A 17,945-nucleotide genomic window follows, 5' to 3' on the forward strand; every position below is an offset into this window, starting at 1 on the left:
TTGAATCACGCACCATACTTGCTAAGCATTGCAATATTTAATTATGTATTGTATTGCTTGTGTACTTTGCATTGCCCTGTGCTTAAATTTTTTGGGCTACCACAAGATTGTGTTTAGCAATCATTTCCAGAATTTCTAAAAAATTCCCTTTGTTTTTAGACTCTATATATGCATGGTGACCTCTTTGTGCTATATTCTGTGTTGCTGTCAAAAGTATTACATCTGCAAAAGTTTTAATGTAACTGCGATTCTCTTCAACTTTCTTTCTGTATTCTATTTGTTAATCATGTCAAATATAGAAGAATCTGTAAGCTCTACCTTCTTGTGCTCATTCCAAGCAAACATGGCAATTAATGTGACTCAGATTTCTCGTTCAATTTAACGCTACGATCTTTGAACATCACTTTTTTCCAATGTGAAAAGCCTGATTCTGAGGTGAAAACAGATTCTGATGCATTAGGCAGGGAGATGCATTATGCATGTCTGCATACATAACAGTAGGCTGAATCTTTGCCTTGTGAGTATTCAAACCATGAATGCAGTTTGAGTGGGACCTGCTGCTTTTGATTGTGAAATATCTGAAAGTGAACATAGCATGAGAATCAGATCTTGCATTAAGTGTCATGTAAGTCACAGATATGACTTACTGGGAATACAGAAGCAATAATTTTTAATCATATTTTATATGAACATTTTAATATTGAGGCTCGTCATGGGGTCAAGGCTGGGCAACAAGGGCTGCCACATCACTATCCTTATGTGACTCTGCTTGGCCTGCTGGTACTGCTGGATGCTTCTCATTGTCATTATACTTTTTTGACTGAGAGTGGCTTACTTGAGACACCTAAAGCAATACACAGATTTTAACAGCTGTATCAATTTATTTGCATGTAAAATATGTAATATTTAGCGTATTTAAATTTGTTTAAAAAAATTTGATTGAATGACAGTATAAGCCACTATAAGTATAGCAAGTGAAACTTCCCCATTACAAGTCAAAGCAGACACATATTTTAAGAAGGCAAATGCATATATACCCTGATGTGCAGGTGAAACTGATGGGCCTTCATCGCCAGTATCCATGCTTGAGTCAACAAATACACATACATGGTCATCAGAATAACAATAAAATCGGCCTTTATCTCAGTAGGCTAAGTGGTATGTTACCCACCCAACCCATATGACAAAAATTAAATGAGTATTGAAGTATTGAAAATTTTGCATAACCTTGGAGAATTGGTAATATGAAAAAGTTTGGGCACCCCTGACAATTTCCATGATTTTCATTTATAAATAATTGGGTGTTTGGATCAGCAATTTCATTTTGATCTATCAAATAACTGATGGACACAGTAACATTTCAGTAGTGAAATAAGGGTTTTTTGGCTGAACAGAAAATGTGCAATATGCATCAAAATGAAATTTGACAGGTGCATAAATTTGGGCATCCCAACTGAAAAATCACATCAATATTTAGTAGAACCTCTTTTTGCAAAAATAACAGCCTCTAGACGCTTCCTATAGCCTCTAATGAGTGTCTGGATTCTGGATGAAGGTATTTTGGACCATTCCTCATTACAAAACATCTGCAGTTCAGTTAGGTTTAATGGTTGCCGAGCATGGACCGCCCGCTTCAAATCATCCCACAGATTCTCAATGATATTCAGATCTGGGGACTGAGATGGCCATTCCAGAACATTGTACTTGTTCCTCTGCATAAATGCCCGGGTAGATTTTGAGCAGTGTTTTGGGTTGTTGTCTTGTTGAAATATCAAGCCATGGCTTAACTTCAACTTTGTGACTGATTCTTCAACATTATTCTCAAGAATCTGTTGATATTGAGTGGAATCCATGCGACCCACAACTTTAACAAGATTCCTAGTACCAGCACTGGCTACACAGCCCCACAGCATGATAAACTCCACCAAGTTTTACTGTGGGTAGCAAGTGTTTTTCTTGGAACGCTGTGTTCTTTTGCCGCCATGCATAACGCCCCTTGTTATGACCAAATAACTCAATTTTTGTTTCATCAGTCCACACCACCTTATTTGAAAATGAAGTTGGCTTGTCCAAATGTGTGTTTGCGACTCTGTTTGTGGCGTGTGCAGAAAAGGCTTCTTTCGCATCACTCTCCCGTACAGCTTCTCCTTGTGCAAAGTGAGCTGAATTGTTGAACGATGCACAGTGACACCATCTGCAGCAAGATGATGTTGTAGGTCTTTGGAGGTGGTCTGTGGGCTGTTTTTAACCGTTCTCACCATCCTTTGCCTCTCCAATATTTTACTTGGCCTGCTGTTCCTCACAGTGGACACTGACAGCTTAAATCTCTGCGATAGCTTTTTGTAGCCTTCCCCTAAACCATAATGTTGAATAATCTTTGTTTTCAGGTCAATTGAGAGTTGTTTTGAGGCCCCCATGTTGCCACGCATCAAATGAGAGTCAAAGAGAACAACAACTTGCAATTGGCCACCTTAAATACCTTTTCTCATGATTGGATGCACTTGTCTATGAAGTTCAAGGATTAATGAGCTCACCAAACCAATTGTGTGTTCCAATTAATCAGTGCTAAGTAGTTACAGGTATTCAAATCAACAAAATGACAAGGGTGCCCAAATTATTGCATAGCCTATTTTTCACGTGATTTAATTTCATACAATTTAATATTGCTACATTAAAACTCTTTGTCTGGAAAATACCCTAGTACTCAGCTTTTATTAGAAAATGAATGGCATGCCACTGTGATAATTTTCTGTGACGACAGAGTAAATTATTATGCAGCCTCAGAGGGGTGCCTAAACCTTTTCATACCACTGTATGTACCATTTGTAAAGAAAACACGAGTGAGCAGGCAAAACACGTCTTTTATTTCTTATGGGATCCATATTCAACAGTAGGTTATGACAGAACAACACAATCATACAATGTCTTTGGTCATCTTGCTTAAACCTCACGTTTGAGACTGTGATGGCCACTTCAGAACCTCCACCTTTTTCTGCTGTAACCACAGGAGGGTCAACTTGGCCTTGTGATTAGGGTCACTGTCGCGCTGGAAAGTCCAAGAGCATCCAATGCGCAGCATTCCTGCAGAATAATGCAAATTGTCTGCCAGTATTTTCTGATAACATGCTGCATTCATCTTGCCATCAATTTTCACAAGATTCCCTGTGCTTTTAGATCCCCCCAAACATCAGTGAGCCACCACCATGCTTCACAGTGGGAATGGTATTCTGTTCACTATAGGCCTTGTTGACCCCTCTCCAAACATAGCATTTATGGTTGTGATAGAGGTCAATTTTGGTCTCGTCACTCCAAATTACAGTATGCCAGAAGCTGTGAGGCATGTCAAGGTGTTGTCGGGCATATTGTAACTGGGCTTTTTTGTGGCATTGGCGCAGTAAAGGCTTCTTTCTGGCAACTCAACCATGTAGCTCATTTTTGTTCAAGTATCTTCGAATTGTGCTCCTTGAAACAACCACACCATATTTTTCCAGAGCAGCCTGTATTTCTCCTGAGGTTACTTTAGGTTTTTTTGTATTCCGAACAATTCTTCTGGCAGTTTGGCTGAAATCTTTCTTGGTCTACCCGACCTTGGCTTGGTATCAAGAGATCCCCAAATGTTCCACTTCTGAATATGTGATTGAACAGTACTGACTGGCATTTGCAAGGCTTTGGATATCTTTTTATATTCATTTCCTTTTTATATCCTTTATAAAGTTCCATTGCCTTGTTACACATGTCTTTTGACAGTTCTTTTTTGCTCCCCATGGCTCTGTATCTAGCCTGGTCAGTGCATACACGTGAGAGCTAACAAACTCATTGACTATTTATACACAGACACTAATTGCAATTTAAAAAGCCACAGGTGTGGGAAATTAACCTTTAATTGCCATTTTCTCCTGTGTGTGTCAGCTTGGTTGTTTGTATCAAGGCCAAACATTCAAAAGGTATGTACACTTTTGCTCAGGGACATTCCTGTTATCAATATGATTTCAAAAGGAGCCAAGCAACTATGTGATAATAAATGGCTTCATATGATTACTATCCTTAAATAAGACAGTTTGGCATGATCATATTTTAAAAATCAATGCCATAATTTCACAATTTCTGCCAGGGTATGCAAACCTATGAGCACAATAATTAGGTAAGTGAGTATTCTGATCTTATTATTTATATGCACATTTTCCAACTCCAAGCCATATAATGCTCATTGAATTGAAATTTTCAGGTGATAGGTATTTGTGTAAAGATGGAACCTTATATTAAGGTTTGCATAATTATTAGGCAGCTTCATGACCTCAGGTAAAATGGGCCAAAAAAAAGAGGTTTAACTGACACTGAAAAGTCAAAAATTGTAAAATGCCTTTCACATGGATGCATCACTTAAAATAGCTAAACTATTGATGATCAAATGTTTTGTTTGCGAATAGTCAACTGGAGCGCAAGAAATGCATGCAAATTAACTGCAAAATAATTAAAAGTCAAGCTACCACAAACCCATTATCCTCCAGCGCCCCACCTTATTCCAGAACTTACCTGGAGTGTCCAGAAGTGCTCAGAGACATGGCCATGGTCAAGAAGGCTAAAGGAAGACCACCACTGAATAAAATTCACAACTGGAAGTGTATGGATTGGGCAAAGAAATACCTGAAGACAGATATTTCAAAGGTTTAATGGACAGATGAGTGACTCTTGATGGACCAGATGGATGGGCCCGTGGCTGGATCACTAATGGACACAGGGCACCACTTCGAGTCAGGCGCCCGCAAGGTGGAGGAGGGATACTGGTATGGGCTGCTATCATTAAGGATGATTAAGTTGGACCTTTTTGGGTTGAAGATGGACTGAAACTGAACTCCCATACCTACTTCCAGTTTCTGGAAGATACTTTCTTCAAGCAGTGGTACAGGAAGAAGTCCTCAGCATTCAAGAAGGCCATGATCTTTATGCAGAACAATTCTCCATCACATACATCCAAGTACTCCACTGTTGGCTAGCAAGCAAGGGCCTAAAAAGGCCTGAATAATGACCTGGCCCCTTCCTCACCTGACTTAAATCCTATTGAGAGGTTGTGGGCCCTCTCAAACCTGAGATTTACAGTCAGGGAAGACAATACACCTCTTAGAATAGCATTTGGGAGGCTGTGGTTCTTCAGTGAAAGATGATCGTGAACAGATCAAGAAACTGACAGACTCCATGGATGGAAGGCTCATGGAAGTTATTGAAAAGAAGGGTGGCTATATCGGTCACTGAATATTTTTGAAAAGACACACATTTAAATTAATTGTAATTTTGTTACTTATTTATTACATTTAGTTTAAAATTGAAAATAAACCAGTGAGTTGGGAGAAACTATTTTTGTAATTGTGACAGAATTTGGGAAATGGGTCCTATCACAAAATGTAGTTTTTGTCTACTCATAATAGCTGGACCTGGACGGACGGACGGACACACACACACACACGGACGGACACACACACACACACACACACACACACACACACACGGACGGACACACACACACACACACACACGGACGGACACACACACACACGGACGGACACACACACACGGACGGACACACGGACGGACACACACACACGGACGGACACACACACACACACACACGGACGGACACACACACGGACGGACACACACACACACGGACGGACACACACACACACACGGACGGGGACACACACACACACGGACGGACACACACACACACACACGGACGGACACACACACACACACACACGGACGGACACACACACACACACACGGACGGACACACACACACACACACACGGACGGACACACACACGGACGGACACGGACACACACACACACGGACGGACACGGACACACACGGACACACACGGACACGGACACACACGGACACGGACACACACGGACACACACGGACACGGACACACACGGACACGGACACACACGGACACGGACACACACGGACACGGACACACACACACGGACACACACACACGGACACACACACACGGACACACGAAATGTTAGTTAGCTGGTTAGGAAATGTTAGTTAGCTGGTAAGTTAGTGCCATTACCTTGCTAGCTAACATTAACAGTAACATCAGTAGCTACAGTGAGAAGAACAAGTATTTGATAACCTGCAAAATCGGCAGTGTTTCCTACTTACAAAGCATGTAGAGGTCTGTAATTTTTATCATAGGTACACTTCAACTGTGAGAGACGGAATCTAAAACATTGTATGATTTTTAAATATATAATTGGCATTTCATTGCATGACATAAGTATTTGATCACCTACCAACCAGTAAGAATTCCAGCTCTCACAGACCTGTTAGTTTTTCTTTAAGACCTCCTGTTCTCCACTCATTACCTGTATAAAAGACACCTGTCCACACACTCAAACTGCCCTCAACCTCTCCATAATGTCCAAGACCAGAGAGCTGTGTAAGGCTGGGATGGGCTACAGGACAATAGGCAAGCAGCTTGGTGAGAAGGCAAAAACTGTTGGTGCAATTATTAGAAAATGGAAGAAGTTCAAGATGACGGTCAGTCTCCCTCGATCTGGGGCTCCATGCAAGATCTCACCTTGTGGGGCATCAGTGATCATGAGGAAGGTGAAGGATCAGCCCAGAACTACACGGCAGGACCTGGTCAATGACCTGAAGAGAACTGGGACCACAGTCTCAAAGAAAACCATTAGTAACACACTACGCCGTCATGGATTAAAATCCTGCAGTGCACGCAAGGTCCCTCTGCTCAAGCAAGTGCATGTCCAGGCCCATCAGAAGTTTGCCAATGACCATCTGGATGATCCAGAGGAGGAATGGGAGAAGGTCATGTGGTCTGATGAGACAGAAATAGAGCTTTTTGGTCTAAACTCCACTCGCCGTGTTTGGAGGAAGAAGAAGGATGAGTACAACCCCAAGAACACCATCCCAACCGTGAAGCGTGGAGGTGAAAACATCATTCTATGGGAATGCTTTTCTGCAAAGGGGACAGGACGACTGCACCGTATTGAGGGGAGGATGGATGGGGTCATGTATCGTGAGATCTTGGTCAACAACCTCCTTCCCTCAGTAAGAGCATTGAAGATGGGTCGTGGCTGGGTCTTCCAGCATGACAACAACCCAAAACACTCAGCCAGGGCAACTAAGGAGTAAGAAGCATCTGGAGTGGCCTAGCCAGTCACCAGACCTGAACCCAATCAAAATTCTTTGGCGGTAGCTGAAAGTCCTTCTGGAGAAGGTCTGTATGGAGGAGTGGGCCAAAATCCCTGCTGCAGTGTGTGCAAACCTGGTCAAGAACAGGAAACGTATGATCTCTGTAATTGCAAACAAAGGTTTCTGTACCAAATATTAAGTTCCGCTTTTCTGATGTATCAAATTCTTATGTCATGCAATAAAATGCAAATTAATTACTTAAAAATCATACAATGTGATTTTCTGGATTTTTGTTTTAGTTTCCGTCACTCACAGTTGAAGAGTACCTATGATAAAAAGTTCAGACTTCTACATGCTTTGTAAGTGGGAAAACCTGCAAAATCAGCAGTGTATCAAATACTTGTTCTCCCCACTGTATAGCTAGATAACTAGCAATACAAAGGACTTTGACAACTTTCTGATAAGGTAGTTTGTAGTTAGTTAGCACACGTTAAACATACCTGTAATTCATGTAGGAATGTTTCGCAGCAGACAATAATTCTGATTTCATTATACATCCTTTGTCATTTACATTTGGTCTGTTGACTTCCATTGTCTCTGTTATGGATGCCATGCCCTTTGTTTGTACAAGTAATCCATGGACAGTAATTTTGTACAAGACAAGCCAGTGTTTTCTTTTCAGCCGTCTCCGGAGTTGCAATGAAATGCCTGTATTTTGTTGTTTTCCTTCTCATACTGTCACGTTTGTAGAGTCGGTGACGGAGGCAGGCGTAGAAGGTTGAGGGTTTCCCCTTTTTTATTTAACAAAAATTTTCCAAACAGAGTGCAGGGCACTGCAGAAGTACCCCCAGAGTTCAGGGGTTCAATGGCACAGGAGCACGCATACATGCACAATGACCAACAATGACAGGGAGAAAATGGCTGCACTAAATACACTGACAAACGAGGAGAACAGAAAAAGATGGGGGCTAAAACACAGGTGAAATGAATATACCGATTAACTGAAACAAGAACAGGAAAAACCATACAAGGACAAGACAAGGACACACAGAAAACACGCAGTGGAATGGTCCCTTCAGGAAGGGATCATTACACATACGCTGCACGATATTCCACTGATTCCATCACACAGTCAACATCTGTGACAACACTGTACCTCTCTCATTCTCTGACAACAGTATCGAAGTCTGGGGTTTCCTTATCGTTGACCGATTCATCTTCCGAGTCTGAGAGAGTAATGAAAAGTATTCTCTCACAACTTGTTCCCACTCAGGTTGGTTAACAACAGCAGCTATATTTAGGGAAGTGATTGAGAGGTCTAGCAATGTGTTTGCACTTGTTTGAAATTCCTGGGATCCATGTTCCAGGACAGATGTATGACTGGGAACATCCTGGACAAGATTAGGGAAATCATTAATTAATGTGACAAGATCATTTGTTTGCCCCTCATTCAAATGACCCATCTGGGAGCGCAGAGTTTTCAGAATCTCTGAGTTACACAAACATTCACTTTGATGTGGGGTGTTTTGTAGCTCTAACACAGGGTAGGATACATCTGAGCACCTAGCAAACCTGGAGGTTAAAAGAATATGGTCTACGGGTGACCAAAGCGAAGTGTGCATTTCTTGGGTCATGTCATCGATGCACAAGGATTGCATAAAGTGAAAGAGAATACTGAGGCAATACAGAAGGCACCGGTGCCAAAGAACACTACAGAGCTGAGGGCTCCTATGACTGAGTTACTACAAAAGGACAAGGAATGGGTCTGGACGGAGCAGTGTCAAGTAGCTTTTGTCCAGATTAAAACACAGCTGTGGTCTGCCCCAGTTCTGGCACATTATGATCCAAAGCTGCCAGTGATACTTGCATGTGATGCATCCCCTTATGGAGTAGGTGCAATCATTTCTCACCTGTTACCAGAGGATAGTGAACAGCCAATAGCCAAACCCTTCCCATACCTTATCCAAGACAGAGGTAAATTATGCACATGTATAAATTGGCAATTTTTTTGGGGGTCACTAAGTTTTATGAGTAACATGTCTGGGCGAAAGTTTACGCTATGTACTGATCACAAGCCGCTTGTGAAGATCGTAGGACCCAAGACAGAGATTCCTACCTTAGCAGTCACTAGACTTCAGAGATGGGCACTTATCCTAGCAGCATATCAACCAGAGATTCAATGGAACAAGGTTGTCTCTAATTAGGCCTAGCTTTAACCTTTTCACACGTAAGATCCAAATATCTCTTCCAGGCACCCCAGCGTGAGTTTTTTTGCGCGTGATTTCAGTGTTAGCTCTGAGTTCTAGAATGTGATTATGACGTCACAGGATTGACCTGCAGCTCCATTCGCTGCAGTTTACCCGAACCACGCTGTTTGCTATATATTTCGTTCTTTTTTTTATTTTGACCAGTCAATTTAAAATTATATTTCTATATGACAACCAGCAATAACATAGGTAAATCATTTTAAAAACACTAACTAAATAATACATTGACAATACAACTTCTGCAGTGTAGAATTTACTTGAGCTAGCCATTAGCCAGCGTGTTTCTTTCAATGCATCAACTAATGTACTACTGTAGTGGCTAAAAGCACATTATCTGCAAAGCATGGCATAGCATGCATAGCATCATCTTCCGCTTATCCGGGGCCGGGTCGCGGGGGCAGCAGTCTAACTTCCCTCTCCCCAGACTTCCCTCTCCCCAGACACTTCCTCCAGCTCTTCCGGGGGGACACCGAGGCGTTCCCAGGCCAGCCGGGAGACATAGTCCCTCCAGCGTGTCCTAGGTCTTCCCCGGGGTCTCTTCCCGGTGGGACGGGACCGGAACACCTTCCCAGGAAGGCGTTCCGGAGGCATCCGAAACAGATGCCCAAGCCACCTCAGCTGACCCCTCTCGATGTGGAGGAGCAGCGGCTCTACTCTGAGCTCCTCCTGGGTGACCGAGCTTCTCACCCTATCTCTCAGGTATCGCCCAGCCACCCTGCGGAGAAAGCTCATTTCGGCCGCCTGTATCCGGGATCTTGTCCTTTCGGTCATGACCCAAAGCTCATGACCATAGGTGAGAGTAGGAACGTAGATTGACCGGTAAATCGAGAGCTTAGCCTTGCGGCTCAGCTCTTTCTTCACCACGACAGACCGATACATCGACCGCATTACTGCAGAAGCTGCACCGATCCGTCTGTCAATCTCCCGTTCCATCCTTCCCTCACTTGTGAACAGGACCCCTAGATACTTAAACTCCTCCACTTGAGGCAGGCACTCTCCACCAACCTGAAGTGGGCAAGCCACCCTTTTCCGACTGAGGACCATGGCCTCGGATTTGGAGGTACTGATTTTCATCCCCACCGCTTCACACTCGGCTGCAAACTGTCCAAGTGCATGCTGAAGGTCCTGGCTTGAAGGGGCCAACACGACAACATCATCCGCAAAGAGCAGAGACGAAATCATGTGGTCCCCAAACCTGACACCCTCCGGCCCCTGGCTGCGCCTAGAAATTCTGTCCATAAAAATTACGAACAGAACCGGTGACAAAGGGCAGCCCTGCCGGAGTCCAACATGCACAGGGAACAAGTCTGACTTACTGCCGGCAATGCGGACCAAGCTCCTGCTTCGGTCGTACAGGGACCTGACAAAGCATGGCACTCGTGTAAATTGTAATATTATGTTAAACAGTACTTAGCCCATTTAACACAGTAGCGGATTTCATTTAGCCTACCCCAGTGCAATATGCAGAGAAAATATTTTTCTAAAAAACTTTTCAGTTGATGTTGGTAGGTTAGAGGTGAAGTACTTAGCCGATGCATTGACTTTAGCTAGGTTGGGTATAACTAAGGTTAACCTTATGGTCTGTCAACTTTTATGAAATCGTTAAGATTATTTGGGACACGAGAATTTGCTGAACGCCTTCCGGACCTGGCTATGCATTCATGACTACGGATCTTTTTCCGACACAATGGTGAGTATTGTATAATTGCATAAACTGTAAACAGTAATGTGTTGGTTTTCGTTATGGTCTTCATGTCGATGTATGTATAGCCAATAACATTGTGATCAAGAGGCGGTCTGAATTCAGTGTCCTTGTGCATAGTTTTCTTGGAATTAAAAACAGTAAGAAAAGGCGGTAACTGTATTGAGGACACTGCATACGAGTATTCCACTGGAAAAAAACTTTATTTACAATTCCTCTAACTGGAATATAAATAACACACAAAGTTAGAAATACAGTACTGTGAAAAAGTCTTATGCCCCCGAAAGACTAACTAAATACATTTTACAATAACAATTTATTTGGGTACTAAGACACTTACTAGAAGACAAAACATGCACAGCAGTAAAAAAGACCACACAAAACAGAACAAGGAATATAAATGCTCAATAGTGCTTGAGAGTGTGGTACTCCCCAAAGCATGGTGTAACACATACACACATGTACTTTCTTAACTTCCTCAGCTTCCTGCTCCTGGTCCCTGACAGACATACTTTGCAGTGCCTCCTGGTTCGGCTGCCTTGGGCATCTGTCTGAGGCATTTCAGCTGGGAAATGTCGTGCAGTGAGGCGCAGGGGGTTGTCACCAGAAGGCCGGCCTCCTGTGGGTGGACGGCGAGGGATGTGATGCTCCTCCAGCAGCTCTCTCATGAGGTTCTCCCGATATTTCTGGTATGTGATAACCTCACCTATACGTGTGACAGAGTTGAAGATAATGAGTGAGAGTTACATTATGCAATTATATTGACATTTGTGTATACCCAATTACAAAGAAACAACTTGTTCAGTTGTTATCTTACCGGTCAGATGGCGATGTGCAATATGGCTGTTGAAGAGTGCAGTGTCCACAAGATGGAAAAATATCTTCTTGTACCACTTGGTGGTTTTGCGGGCATACTCCACAAAGCTGTTGACCATGTCAACCCTATCAACAGCTCCCATCTTTTTGTTGTATTCCTGCACACAGTCAGGTTTCACCTTCCTCTCTCCTGTCAGGTGGTCGACCCTTCCGGTTTCTGACATGGTGGCCGTATGGACAGTGGAGAGGACATGAACATCCCTCTTGTCATGCCACTTCACAGCTAGCTGTTTCCCATTGTCCAAGAATTCAACCTCCCCTTTCTGCATCTTCCTGCTGCTGAATCTTGGCATCCCCTTCCTGTTACTCCTGACTGTGCCACAGGCCCCAGTGTTGTTAGACAAGAGATGTTGAAACAGAGTTGGACTGCTGTACCAGTTGTCAACATAAAGTGTGTGGCCCTTGCCAAGTTGAGGAGCCAACATGGTCATTACCACTGATCCAGACACACCAAGACCCTCATTATTCTGGATGTCAGTAGTGGACCCTGTGTATATTATAATGTCTTGAACAAATCCTGTCTTGACATCACACAGAAGAAATAATTTGACCCCGAACCTGTGCCTTTTGGAGGGAATATATTGTCGAAAGGACAACCTACCCTTCCACAGCATTAGGGATTCGTCGATGCACAGATCTTTGTAGGGGACAAAGACCTGACCAAATGCTTGTGTCAGTCCTGATAGAACTCAGCTTATTTTGTGCAAGGTTTGCTGTGGCGTTATTGGCAAAGTGCAGGCATCGTAGGAGAACTAAGAAGCGGTCTTGGGAAAAGAGTGTTGCAAAGAAGGGTGTAGCTAACATGGGATCTGAACTCCAATATTCCCTCAGGGAGTTCTTCCTCACTATTCCCATGAGGAAAACAGCCACCAAGAAGGAATACATGTCATTAACAGATGTTGACACCCACTTGACAAGCTTCGCCCTTACTCCTGGCTCTGTCTTCTCCTGCAGCTCCAGTGCGTAGCGGTTGGTCTCCTCCACTATGTCTCCAACCAGCTGCTCTGTCATAAAGAGCTTGAAGCACTCTGCCTCAGTGGGAGATGGCAAACTGGTTTGCACTCCTGACTGGCCCTCATCAAAGGCAATGGCAGGGACAGGGGGGGTAAAATGACTGTTGTCCTTCCAGTGGCTGCTGCTGACTTCCATCACATCACCCACAAGTGGCCTGCCTCCATCCTCATCACCATTTTCCATGAGGATTTGGGTGGTTACCTCAGGGTTCTCCATAGCCACAAGATTAGGGGGTAGCTCCTGGTCACTGTCAGAGTCTGACGCCTCACTCTGATATTCTGACTCATTGTCAGAATTAAAAAACAACTCAACTATGTCTTCATTTGTTAGCTGTCTCCGTTTGAAAGACATTGTATTTCCCCCAAAAAATGTAGTAGCTAGGTAAATTAGATTACAGAATAACGTAATCTAATTTGTAGTGATGAGTTTGAGCTATTTTAGATAAATACGGTCTGAGTGCGTGGCCATTTCTGTTTACATTGCAATGCAGTATGGGAGTCGTAAGGTCAACCCAACCTAAGACAATCAAAAAGGAGCTGATTCACCAATATGTCCAGAAGGCAAGCAAATGGAAATGACTGGGGCTGACCGTCCGTTCAATTAGGATAACCAATCTACATACATACATACATACATACTCTTCCGCTTACCATTATATTTGGTTGATTCGCATAAACGAACATAGCAGCGCCAACAAACGTTAGCTACTTTCGGGTTACTAACATCTATGGATTTATGTGCCCAATGATTTTGACCAGGCGTCAGCTCACCCGGGATATGGTAAGTTGTTGCTAACATCATTCGTTTTAGTGTGAGGCGTATTATGAGTTTTGATTTTTTTAGATTCATCTTTGTCACTGAACAAGTACAATACTAAGAAATGCAGTTAGCGTCTAACCAGCAGTGCAAACAAGAGGTCAGAAACTTTACAAGTGGGATGTATACATGTGCAATGCAGGCAAATGCAGTACAAAAGTAGTGCTGTAATACTGTTTTAGTTTGCGCCATCGGTTCGCTACTAGATCTGCCAATTGAGCTATTGTTAGTGAACCCAAAACAAACTGACTGGATTAACCCCACGTTAGCTACATGCATTGAGTGGCATTCAGACGGTTGACATGAACAGTCACTTTGCCAGATAAGGTACACGACATACAGTGCATTGCAAGCTTCTCTCTTTGACTCGAATTCAAAGCTGCAAAAGCTGGTTGATGTGTAGCTAACTGTAGCTAGCTAGCAAACGCCAGTTAACCGCTAGCTAACAAAGTGTGACCTGTAATTCAGTGCAGCGAAAATGAAGATCATAGTTTTCCCAGGATGGCACATCTGTCCTAAAGACTGGCAAATGTAAATGTAAAGGTCTTAAGAGTTACTCACCTTTCTGTATCTTCGGTTGATAAAAAGCATAGCAGCGCCCTCAACGGGTAACGTAACTTCTAGTAAGGTTTTACAAAATTATTTTGACAACTTGTCAGCTCTTTCAGGAAATGGTTAGATGCTCTATAGAAGTCGCTAATATCATTCGTTTTTGTGTGTTATGTTTATTGTAGAAAATATAACTGCTAGTGTTGGCTGCCTGTTGGTACATAATTAACCTTTTTTTAATGCTTGCTACCTGGTTAATATCATAGTGTGGTCTTGAAACAATTACAATCAGGAAGTTATAAACGCTGGTTGAGCTAAATGTGAGTAAATAACAGCGCGGTCTGACCAGCCATTGTTACGTCACTCGTACCTAGGCATTCTAATGGTGCGTTCTTAACAACACGTTCTAATCACACCGGTGTGATCGTACGCTTCAGGGACCACTCTAGACTGATCACACCGGTGTGATCGTACGTGTCAAAGGGTTAAGGAGACAAAGCAGGACAAACAGGAAGCGCAGTGCACCCTGGGTGGTAGACAGATGTGGATCAGAGTCTTCCAGCAAACACAGAAAGTGTTGGTTCGAATCCACAAGGGAGGGGAAGGTGAAAAGTAGTGTCCTGGTACTATTTTAAGAGTGTTGGGTCGGTCACTTACTTGATGGATATTGGTGGGAAAATATGTAAAAGATATGTAAATCAAATGCAAAAAACAGAGATTGTGTAATGTTGGGTCAGATGATCATTTGGAGGATGAGTATCATGTACAAGTTGGTCTTGTTGCAACATAATCTAGAGGGTGTTAGAGACAGGAGTGTCAGGGAGGAGGAATTGTCAGTCAGGCAGGAGGAATTCCATTCTAGACCTCAGAGGAAGGTAAGGTTCTCTGATAGGTTAAATCTCCATCCATCCATCATCTTCCGCTTATCCGGGGCCGGGTTGCGGGGGCAGCAGTCTAAGCAGGGATGCCCAGACTTCCCTCTCCCCAGACACTTCCTCCAGCTCTTCCGGGGGGACACCGAGGCGTTCCCAGGCCAGCCGTGAGACATAGTCCCTCCAGTGTGTCCTAGGTTTTCCCCGGGGTCTCCTTCCGGTGGGACGGGACCGGAACACCTTCCTAGGAAGGCGTTCCGGAGGCATCTGAAACAGATGCCCAAGCCACCTCAGCTGACCCCTCTCGATGTGGAGGAGCAGCGGCTCTACTCTGAGCTCCTCCCGGGTGACCGAGCTTCTCACCCTATCTCTAAGGGATCGCCCAGCCACCCTGCAGAGAAAGCTCATTTTGGCCGCCTGTATCCGGGATGCATGCTGAAGGTCCTGGCTTGAAGAAGCCAACACGACAACATCATCCGCAAAGAGCAGACACAAAATCGTGTGGTCCCCAAACCTGACACCCTCCGGCCCCTGGCTGCGCCTAGAAATTCTGTCCATAAAAATTACGAACAGAACCGGTGACAAAGGGCAGCCCTGCCGGAGTCCAACATGCACAGGGAACAAGTCTGACTTACTGCCGGCAATGCGGACCAAGCTCCTGCTTCGGTCGTACAGGGACCTGACAGCCCTTAGCAAAGGACCCAGGACCCCATATTCCCGAAGCACCCTCCACAGGATGCCGCGAGGGACACAGTCGAATGCCTTCTCCAAATCCACAAAACACATGTGGATTGGTTGGGCAAACTCCCATGAACCCTCCATCACCCTGTAGAGGGTATAGAGCTGGTCCATTGTTCCACGGCCTGGACGAAAACCACACTGTTCCTCCTGAATCCGAGGTTCTACTATCGGCCGTATTCTCCTCTCCAGAACCCTGGCATAGACTTTCCCGGGGAGGCTGAGAAGTGTGATCCCCCTATAGTTGGAACACACCCTCCGGTCCCCCTTCTTAAAAAGAGGGACCACCACCCCGGTCTGCCATCCCAGAGGCACTGTCCCCGACTGCCACGCGATGTTGCACAGGCGTGTCAGCCAAGACAGCCCCACAACATCCAGAGACTTGAGGTACTCAGGGCGGATCTCATCCAACCCCGGTGCCTTGCCACCGAGGAGTTTCTTGACCACCTCTGTGACTTCAGCCCGGGTGATGGACGAGTCCACCTCTGAGCCCTCATCCTCTGCTTCCTCAATGGAAGACGTGACGGCGGGATTGAGGAGATCCTCGAAGTACTCCTTCCACCGCCCAACGACATCCCCAGTTGAGGACAACAGCTGCCCACCTCTACTGTAAACAGCGTTGGTAGGGCACTGTTTCCCTCTCCTGAGGCGCCAGATGGTTTACCAGAATCTCTTCGAGGCCAGCCGATAGTCCTTTTCCATGGCCTCACCGAACTCCTCCCAGGCCCGAGTTTTTGCCTCCACAACCACCCGGGCTGCAGTCCGCTTGGCATGTCGGTACCCGTCAGCTGCCTCAGGAGTCCCACAAGCCAACCAGGCCTGATAGGACTCCTTCTTCAGCTTGACAGCATCCCTTACTTCCGGTGTCCACCACCGGGTTCGGGGATTGCTGCCTCGACAGGCACCGGAGACCTTACGGCCACAACTCCAAGCGGCCGCTTCGACAATGGCGGACTCAATATCTCCGGCCTCCCTCAGGATCCAGTCAAAGCTCTGCCGGAGGTGGGAGTTAAAAATCTCTCTGACAGGAGACTCGGCCAGAAGTTCCCAGCAGACCCTTACAGTATGCTTGGGCCTGCCGAGTCGGTCCAGCTTCCTCCCACGCCATCGGATCCAACTCACCACCAGGTGGTGATCAGTTGACAGCTCCGCCCCTCTCTTCACCCGAGTGTCCAAGGCATACGGCCGCAGGTCAGATGAAACGACAACAAAGTCGATCATCGACCTACGGCCTAGGGTGTCCTGGTGCCACGTGCACTGATGGACACCCTTATGCTTGAACATGGTGTTCGTTATGGACAAACTGTGACTAGCACAGAAGTCCAATAACTGAACACCGCTCGGGTTCATATCAGGGGGGCCGTTCCTCCCAATCACGCCCCTCCAGGTGTCACTGTCGTTGCCCACGTGGGCGTTGAAGTCCCCCAGTAGAATGATAGAGTCCCCAGTCGGAGCACTTTCCAGCACCCCTCCCAGAGACTCCAAGAAGGTTGGGTACTCTGCACTGCCGTTCGGCCCGTAGGCACAAACAACAGTGAGAGACCTATCCCCGACCCATAGGCGCAGGGAAACGACCCTCTCGTTCACCGGGGTAAACTCCAAAACATGGCGGCAGAGCTGGGGAGCTATAAGCAAACCCACACCAGCCCGCCGCCCCTCACCATGGGCAACTCCAGAGTGGTGAAGAGTCCATCCTCTCTCAAGGAGTGTGGTTCCAGAGCCCAAGCCGTGCGTAGAGGTGATCCCGACTACCTCTAGTCGGAACCTATCAACCTCACGCACGATCTCAGGCTTCTTACCCACCAGCGAGGTGACGTTCCACGTCCCTAGAGCTAGTTTCCGTGTCCAGGGATCGGGTTGTCTAGGCCCCCGCCTTCGACTGCCGCCCGATCCTCTCCGCACCGGCCCCTTATGGTCCCTCCTGTGGGTGGTGAGCCCACGGGAAG

The 17,945-nt window shown here is 45.3% G+C and overlaps 1 pseudogene; it reads right to left on the minus strand.

Annotated features, from left to right (window-relative positions):
- Nucleotides 1-11,538: 11,538 nt before the first annotated feature.
- On the minus strand, nt 11,539-13,375 carry LOC114829943 (annotated as a pseudogene).
- Nucleotides 13,376-17,945: the final 4,570 nt, after the last annotated feature.

The sequence above is a fragment of the Esox lucius genome, chromosome 21, assembly GCF_011004845.1.
Source record: "Esox lucius isolate fEsoLuc1 chromosome 21, fEsoLuc1.pri, whole genome shotgun sequence".
In the NCBI taxonomy this organism is placed as follows: Eukaryota; Metazoa; Chordata; class Actinopteri; order Esociformes; family Esocidae; genus Esox; species Esox lucius.